Source organism: Lipotes vexillifer, unplaced genomic scaffold (assembly GCF_000442215.2).
Source record: "Lipotes vexillifer unplaced genomic scaffold, Lipotes_vexillifer_v1.1 scaffold399, whole genome shotgun sequence".
Taxonomy (NCBI): domain Eukaryota; kingdom Metazoa; phylum Chordata; class Mammalia; order Artiodactyla; family Lipotidae; genus Lipotes; species Lipotes vexillifer.
In genome coordinates, this window is record NW_006798881.1 from 980,515 (window position 1) to 990,489 (window position 9,975).

A 9,975-nucleotide genomic window follows, 5' to 3' on the forward strand; every position below is an offset into this window, starting at 1 on the left:
AAAAGGGAGCTTTAAAAGTGACCTCATTATAAAATGACAACTTCTTTTCTCCAAAGTCACAATGAGTTAGGATCTAAACACATCTTCATCCTTAACTCATATAAACAATGAATTAACCAATTATATCATAACTTTAGCTCATTAATACATAAAATTATTACTATAACCTACTTTTATTACAAAACAACACCCTTTCTACATGATTTATCTTTGATGGAATCAGAAGATAAAATCCAAAAATTATTCTCTGAGAAATATCACTGAATCACTAGGCTTGAAGGTACTACCTTTCTAATCTTCTATCTCTAGGCACAACTACTATATTTATGCTAATCTGAAGAGGTAACTGATTACATTATTTCAAAATATCACATTTAGGTTCCCGAAACAGATTGAGAATGCTTTGATGTGAAGTCCAACAAATATGACCATTAAAAAGTGTCCCATCCATCAAACTTATCTGAATCTCACTTGCCATAACAGAATTTATTCTGGCATATATTCAGTGAAGTTAGAGGTAGCCGACAATTCCCTTCAGCTTTCTTAAATTCTTTCCATAATAAGGCATAATGTAAATGAATATTGTTTCCTTTAAGTGACAAGAAGTCATAAAGGAAGAAAAAAGTACAGAGTTTTCCAGTCTCTTTATTAAAAGCCATGGATCAGAGATCCCCAATCTGGGGTCTACTTATTGCAATTAGGAAACCTAGGAATTCTGCAAAAGTGCAGGCTAAAATAAAGACATATTATACAGGTGTATATGTACATTTTTTTCTAGGGGAAATGGACTTTTGTCAGGTTCTCAAAAGGCTCTGTGATTTTCCAAAAAAAGTTTAAGGAACTACTGGTAAATGATGTGAAGACACCCAATTGAATAAGCAGCAGTAATCATTTAAATCAAATGCCTAAATCTGAGCAGCTCATTAAGTAAAATGAGTAGCAGACACAGGAATGTTCCAACCATTAAATGAAATAACTTACATAAAGCACCTAATACTGACCTATTATTATCAGTAATAGCAGTAATTGTTCAAAAGAGCTATGTCAAAAAAATAAAACTTCCTTATAGGGTCCCATCTTTATTTACTGCTACATAACTTCATAATATATTACTTTTACTTAGCTGCACCTTCTACTTTTATTTAGGTGTGTCTTCTAAAAGACATCAACATCACAAGCTATACATTTCTGCATTATTTTAAATACAAAAATGCTAAATACAAGTTTTGGAACACTGCTACATACTCCTAGAATCTACATTTCCCCAAAAGCCACACCGGTCCCTTCTATGACACAGTACTTACTTGGAAAAGGCTAAGATATGAAAAACATTTGGCTTCAATTGTTTATATAAAATAATTTCACCTCCTTTATCAGTCTTGCCTTTCAAACAAACAAACAAATCTAAATTTGAGGAATCTATCAAGGAAACACATTTTCTGAAAAAGTTATAATACTTTTACTTTCACATATCATTTTCTTTACTCAGGTTAGTTTTCTGAAGATAAAAGATACAAGAAACATTCACACATACACAACCTTTAAAAAGAATCCTTGTGTTACAACATGTAGATTAGCCTTACCTTTAAAATGAATTCACAATATTACCAACAGCATTACAAAATCATGTGCATGGTGCTCTTCAAGACTGTGGTAACTTTTAAATACCCATCAAAAAATGACAAATGAACTGTTACCATGTATTAAAGATGCTCAGTGAAGGAAGAGGTTGGTAAATATATCTGAAATAATAGCATACAGTGCAACTATATAGTTGGTTCCCGATCATTTCAAATGTCAAGTACCCTTCCTATAGTCTTCTCATGATAGGAGTCATATTTTATGTATTCACACACTAATAAAATATATAGCAGTAAGAACAAACGGTACAGGCTTTCAGTAAAGATACAGAGGTAGAAGAGAAACATATTAAGCATTCAGAGTACTGCAATGAAAAGAATAAGACTAGAATATAGAGTACACGGAGGGGTCAGTGAGGAGGACAAGAGGCACAGGCCCAATTATGCTAAGGAGTGTTTGAATATTTTATTCCAGAGGATGGCATTTTGAGAAGTATTTTATAAAAATCATTTCTAGCAGCAGCATGGAAAATGAACTAAAGGTGTATGGAGATGGTTCAACTGGGATGACAACAATGGGAATACATAGTTAGGAATAATAAAAGATCTGTAAAAAATTATACTACTCTGTAAAACACTAGAAGGGTAAACATTGTTAGATAAATCAAAGCTATTTCTAAAGTTTGACTATAGAAACTAGCATCCATTCATTCATTAATTCACTCAACAAAAACAAAAAAAATCGACTGTCTCCTATGCATCAGGTCTCATTTTAGGCACTGAGCAAAGCACTGAACAAAGGAGCCAGTGACTTGCTCTCTGTAAGATTATATGCAGGGCTTCCCTGGGGGCGCAGTAGTTGAGAGTCTGCCTCCGATGCATGGGATGCGGGTTCAGGCCCTGGTCCGGGAGGGTCCCACATGCCGCGGAGCGGCTGGGCCTGTGAGCCATGGCCGCTGAGCCTGTGCGTCCGGAGCCTGTGCAAATGGAAAAGACAGATAATAAACTATTAAATATATAATAAAATGTAAGAAAATGATTCACATATGAACTAAAAGTAAAGCAAGCTATGGGAAAAGTGTGACCAATACACTATTTTAACAGTGTACAAAGAAAACCCAAGGAAGCAGCATTATATGAATGAAGAATGAAGTGGCAGGCGTCTACAGACTGACTATCTGGAGTAAGAACACTGATGGAACAGTGAGAGCAAAGCCCTGAGATGGGAACAAATGGTGGAACAGATGGTAGCCAACAAGAATGGCAGTACTCGCAAGACTATGATAAAATTTACATAACAGACTATCAGGTGGGACTTTTCCCATTGCCAGGGATTGGCATTACAACCCAAGACTGAGAACAAAGAGTCACCAATCAAGTATTTCACATTCAAAAGACAGCCTAAACAAGTGAGAGCCAACTACCTCTCTACCATAACCGAAACATCTTTACCTTCCTCAGTTCCTCTTTACCCCCGACTGCCCACCCCTGCCCACCTTGAGTGAGTCAATCATCAGAGTTTGCTTCACTGACTTAACGTAGTTGGATAGTGCTATTTCCAAGAGTCTAAATCAAGTCAGAGCGGGTCGAAAGATTGGCAAGAATGGAAGACTGGTATCTCATCTTTCAGCTGGATTTCTGCTTGTGTTTAGACTTGCTTATCATCCCATGCCCATACCTACTACCCATGCCTATATGAGGAGAGGAAAAAAACATGTGGATTGGAAAACAGGGTAGAGAGAACTGGACTCACTATTTATAACAGCAAAGAGTGTGACTAACAAAGTAGCTGGATTGAGCCTCCAGACAATGGGGATCCCAGCAGCCAGAGGCTGTGGGCGTACTGGAGAAGTAGAAACTTCGAAAGAGTAGAAAAAGACAAACTGGATAGTGTGACTCTGCAAAAATATGTCATCCTCCCCAAAAAAGTTTTACACACGTGCCACATCAACAGTAGTATTTGCCTCTTTCCCCACAGAAGGCATGAGGTCTAGTCAGTGTTACTCAGATGACCAGAAATAGAAAAAGAAAAGAAACAAAAAGGGCACCACTAAAGTAGGAAAATCTTTTCCCTTTCTATCTCTCTCACCCAGGAGGAGAAAGGAATATAAATGAAAGAGCAGATCACTCTCTCCTCACTGGAGTGAGCAGACTGAATGACTATATTCAACCCTTTCCACACTACAATCTCCTAGAACAGCCTAAGTGGCACTGAGTAGAAGGGGGCAAGTTGAGTTTTAAATTGGGCTGTGAGGTTAAAATTCAAACTAGTCAGATTAAACTGATTTTCTGAAGTGTCCAGAAAGCTTTGACATTTCCTTGAGATGAGTAAAGAAACAAACAAAAACCTGATTTGACCAATCACAAACAAAGGTCAGACTGGAGAAAAATAAAATCACTTCATGCTTGCATTCCCACTTCATTCTCCATCTCAAGTCATACTGTACTATGAAATGGTTAACAGCAATGAGCTAGTAAGTGATTTTTTTACTTTTCATCTCTCTGAAATATTCTATGACTATCAGGCTGAATAGCTGCATTATCTTATTTTTCTTATTCTTGAGAACTACTAGTAATTATATAACTATGGGTATTTTATAAGGAATTCTTCATATTTCCCCTTGTATAAAAGTTACAGAAATATTTTGAACATTTGTACATAATACTAGGTCTTATTACAAATATGAACAAATATAAATATTTTATACATCTGTGGAGCATACTAGGTTGTATAGAAACTAAAAAGTAGAATCCCCTAAATAAGACACCAAACTTGCAGAACAAAGAGGCTACAGGGAAGGAAAAAGAAAAAACAGGTTAAAACATTTATTGTTTTAAAGGAACATTTTCGATATTCATATTGGAGTAACCTGAACCCCAACTTTAAAAAATATTCTGCCTTGATTTATAGCTTAATAACTTTGGGCTTTCCCCCAAATTGAATCAGGCCCTTTCCATTTATTTAATATTTAAATTAATCTTTAATGGGAATTCTCTGAAAACTTAGGTGTAACTTTTTAAGTAAATTAAGGTATCAGTATTTTACATGACTAAATAATACATAACGTTATCTCTGTTTAAATGTCACACTTTTAGAGAATACAGGATCCTGTTACATTGATGTTTATAACTCCTTATGTAATGGTCCTATTCATTTTACAATCACTTATCATCCTAAATTATGCCATGTATATAACATTTTATCAGTTAGTCCTTCTCAGAGATAACAACATAATGAAAGTAATATGACTCAAAATTACAGAACTAAGTTCTATATTTATACCTTTTTTCTAGTCTACTATTTCATGGGATGTAAGAATAAACATTATCATTTATAAGTAAATTGGAAAGTGTAAGGAAAACCATACAAACTCAAGTCATTCAAACTTACATGTTAACTTACTGTCAGTAAATAATGTCAGCCGGATTGTCAACACAGTATTGAAGAAGAACAAAGTTGGAAGACTGACTCTCAGATTTTAAGACTTACTACTTACTGTAAAGCAACTGTATTCAAGACTGTGTGATATCAGTCAAAGAACAGAAAAACTGACCAATGGAAGAGAAAAGAGAGACCAGAAACAAACACAAATGTAATCAACTGATCGTTGACAAAGAAGCAAACAAAATTCAATGAAGAAAGGATAGCCTTTCCAACAAATGGTGCTGGCCTAATTGGACATCCATATCCAACCCAAAAAATATCTAGACACAGACAATAAACCTTTTATAAAAATGAGCTCAAAATAGAAAAAAGACAAAGTTATGAACCTCCTAGAATATAACATAGGAGAAAAATCTAGGTGACCTTGGAATTGACAATAACTTTTCAGATACAACACCAAAATCACAATCCATGAAAGAAAAAAAGCTACAGATAGAAAATATTTGGAAAACACATATATGATAAAGGACTAGTAATCTAAATATACAAAAAACTCAAATTCAACAACTAGAAAACAAACAACTCAATTAAAAAATGAGCAAAAGGTCTGAGCAGACACCTTCCTAAAAAGATAAGCTGATAACATATGAGCATATGAAAAGATGCTGAACATCAACCAAATGTGTACTAGTTTGCCAGGGCTGCCATAACCAACTATGACAAACTGGATGACTTAATAGAAATTAATCGTCTCACAGTTTTGGAGGTCAAAGTCTGAAATCAAGGTGTTGGCAGGGCTGGTTCCTTCTGAGGGCTGTGAGGGTAGGATCAGATTCCAGGCCTCAATTCTTGGCTTATAGATGGCAGTCTTCATGTTCCCATGGCATTCTCCCTCTATGCATATCTGTGTCCGAACTTCCCCTTTTTAATAAGGGCACCAGTCATATTGGATTACGACCCACTGTAATAACCTCACTTTAACTTGATTAACTCTGTAAAGACCATAACTCCAAATAAGGTCATAAGGTCACACTGTCAGGTACTGGGGGGTTAGAAATTCAAGATATGAATTTGAGGGGGGGATATAATGGTATGCCATTAGGGAATTGCAAATTAAAACAACCATGAGATACCACTACACATCTATTAGAATGGCTAAAATCCAAAACAGTGACAATACCAAATGTTAATGAGGATGCAGAGCAACAGGAACTCTCATCCACTGCTAGTGGAATGGAAAATAGTACAGCCATTTTGGAAAACAGTTTGGCAGTTTCTTTCAAACTAAACATACTCTTACCATATGATCCAGCAATCACACTCCTTGGCATTTACCCAAATGAGCTAAAAACCCATATCTATAAAAAAAAAATCTACACACAAATGTTTATAGCAGCTTTATTCATAATTGCCAAAACTTGGAAGCAATCAAGATGTTCTTCAACAGGAGAATGAATAAACAAACTGTGGTATACCCATATTATATAAAAAGAAATGAGGTATCATATCACAAAAAGACATAAAGAAAGCTTAAATGCATATTACAAAATGAAAAAAAAACAATCTGAAAAGGCTACATACTCTATGATTTCAAGTATATGACATTCTGGAAAAGGCAAAACTACAGAGACAGTTAAAAGATTAATGGTTGCCAGAGATGCACAGGGAGGAAAGGAAGTATGAGGTAGAACACATCATGAGGGGATATTTAGGGCAGGGAAGCTGTTATGTATGACACTGCAATGATGGATAAATATCATTATACGTTTGTAAAAGCACTGAAAGCGAATCCTAATGTAAACTATGGACTTCAACTCTACCATACTAACGCAAGATGTTAATAGGAGAAACTGTGTGCTGGGGTGAGGGTCAGGAGAAGTAGGGACAAGAAAGGGTACAGTCAACCGTCAGTATCCACTGGGAATTAGTCCCAGGATTCCCGCAGATACCGAAATCCAAGGGTGCTCAAGTCCCTTATATAAAATTGCGTAGTACTGGCATATACCCTATGCAATCCTCCCACGTTAAACATCTCTGTATTACTTATAATACCTAATATAATGTGAATTCTATGTAAATAGTTGCTACCACACAACAAATATGAGTTTTTTCTTTTTGGAACTTTGTGGGATTTTTTTTGTTTTTTCAAATATTTTCAATCCTTGGTTGGTTGAATCTGAGGCTGCAGATCCTGCAGATATGAAGGGTCAATTGTATATTGCAACTCCCTTGGACTTTCTACTAAATTTTTCTGTTAAGGTTAAAACTGCTCTAAAAAGTGTAGTCTATTAATTTTTTTAAAGTAGTTGTTCTATTAATAAGGTCAAAAAGTAAAATATTTAGGATAATTACATGGAAACAGAAATGGGCCTCAAAAAATCTAAGTGCAAATGGTGACACATGATTTTTTCAGCAATAGTCATGAAACTAAATTATTAAAAAAATAAATATAATTATAAATTATATTTTTAAATATGGTGACCTGAGTGCAATGCAGGTAGAGAAACAATGGTAATATTGTTACAGTGGCTGATATGTAAATGAGTTTATTAAGGCAAAACTTTTGTTCTTCGTTTTTCCACTGACATTTTCCTGTAAAGCTATTTTTTTATAGCGTTTCCAAAAACAAAAACGCATTTTCAATTTGAAGCTTCTTTTTCAGGCTACCTGCACTTGAAATGGAACACAGTGACAGAGCATAGCAAGAATTTCATACATTTAAAATAAGAAATAAATCTAAACATACAGCTACTCAAACTTGCTTTCATCACATGCAAGTAATATTTTGTTTCTAGGATTGCAGGGCATATTAAGTTATGCTATAAAACTCAATAAAATTATCATCTATATACAGGCAAGTTATAGCTAGGAAACAGGGTTTAAATAGGCCAAAACATTTTGTTAGGTTTTAACACTGTTCTATTTTAATTTCAGAAACCCAGATAATGCCATGGATATAACAGTATCAAGAGTTTAAGGTTATTATTATTTTTTTAGTATTCATGCTATCCTTAACTTTAGTCATTCTAAAATTCCCTAGCCTACCTGATGATATTAGAATGGAACCAGGTAATATTGTTTCAGCAAACTAAGACAGAAAACTTCTGGCTAAAGGAATTCAAGGTTAAGTTTTCCCTCCCTGCCTACATATCATGCATCTTACTTGGATGCAACAGAAAATTTATAGAAACAATGAAATTCTAAATTAACTATAAGTTGATTTTTACAAGAGCAGGAAATAGTTTTCTATCCCTTAAAGTTAAAAAAAAGTGGTTACCTTTCTAAAGTGTGTAGATCTATCCATACTCCTGTGCAATCAAATATTTATTTTTTAATATTCTTTAGTAATATTTATGACTCTAATGCATGTTTTCTAAAAGGAGAAATAACCACCAATCTTAAGAAAACAGAATATATAAAATATCCTGGTAGCTCTGTAAGCATAACTAGACATATAAAATTTGCTTTGGAACCCAACAATTTGGAATTTATTCTTACCCTCATCATTTATTAAATACTCTACTGGTAACTCTGGGAAGGATACTGAATGCCCAATTTTTAAAATATGGGGTAGCTATAAATTTTAATATAATTTTTATATGATGTAGACAGGCTTATATTTGAGACTATCTTATTATCAATTGCTGCTAACATTTCCAAATTTAAATATCCAAGAATGATATTCAAGAGAGATCATATACCAAATTTATACTTTATAATGACACTAAAAATAAATATAGGCTTCGTCATGATTCTAAGACCATCTCTCCACTTTAAGGTTGACAAAACTGTACGTGAATTTCTCAGAACTCCTTGTGATGTCTATAATTTGTCATTTTAATAATACATGCCCTTAAATAATAATTTCATCAAATGAAAAAGAATGAGAATTAGTTTCTTCTACCACAAAGTTATAGAAATATAATATTGAAATCATTCATTGTGACAATTTAGTAAAATGAAAACTTTATTGGATAAGGAAATATCAATTTACTGTCTATGCCATATAAAGACACAGGGCAGAGACTGTCCATCAAAGTGGTATTCTATAAGCTCCTGAGACGTTTTTGGAGAAAAAAATTAAGTAACAGCAGTCTTTCCCCAATTCATGAAAAACTTAGATTAAGGAATAAAATTGACAAATTCTGAGATTTTACCTAATTTTTAATATTTGATAATTCCTACTATTTGCCTATACAAGACTATTCTATTAGTATAACATGGTAGTTAAGAGGGCAGACCCTGGGAGCAGATTAAGCAAATCCTATCTCTGCCTCTAATTTTATAGAGAAAATATTTACATAGGTATATATAAATTCCCATACATTTATGTAAGTGTGTGTGTGTATACACACATACACAGGTATGTATATATGTATGTATATGAATACACACACACACATATATATATACCCTTACATACACATATATGTTTATATACAAACATATATATACCACACATATATACATGCTGTGGGCAAATCATTTAACCTTTTGTGCTGCCTTTTTCTCACAGAATTATTGTGTGGACTAATTCAGTTAATATGTGGAAAGCATGTAGTTGTCCCTGGCTCATACTAAGTTCCATTTAGCTATTAGTATTATTATCACTGCTGCTACTATTACTGCTAAGTTTAATATACCAATATTCCCAGTGTCCTAAAGAATATGATTTCCACATGACCTATCACTTGAAAAAGTTGAATAAATCTGATGACCGCTACCACTCAAACAGACAAAAAAACACGGAATTTTGAAAACATACTTGAGATTTTTAGGAGTAGAGAAAGAACTGAGAGCAGAGAGTATCTTTTGTCACAAAATACTTTGAACTCTCTTGAATTAAAATCTATTTGTGTGTCACATGAGATTTGCAAGTAGATAACAGAAATGCATCCTATCCCAAACCTTGTTTATTCTTTAACAGCAGCAGCTGACACAGGAGAATAATTTCCTGCTTCACTGTGCTGACAGTACATCACCTAGATTCAGAAATTATATTCTCAGCAG

The 9,975-nt window shown here is 34.0% G+C and overlaps 1 protein-coding gene across 2 annotated transcripts in view; it reads right to left on the reverse strand.

The window, feature by feature from the left end:
• The window catches only part of NOVA1 (NOVA alternative splicing regulator 1), a 139,443-nt gene that overhangs the window by 94,565 nt on the left and 34,903 nt on the right, over positions 1 to 9,975 (reverse strand). The gene's annotated exons all lie outside the window — the stretch shown is intronic.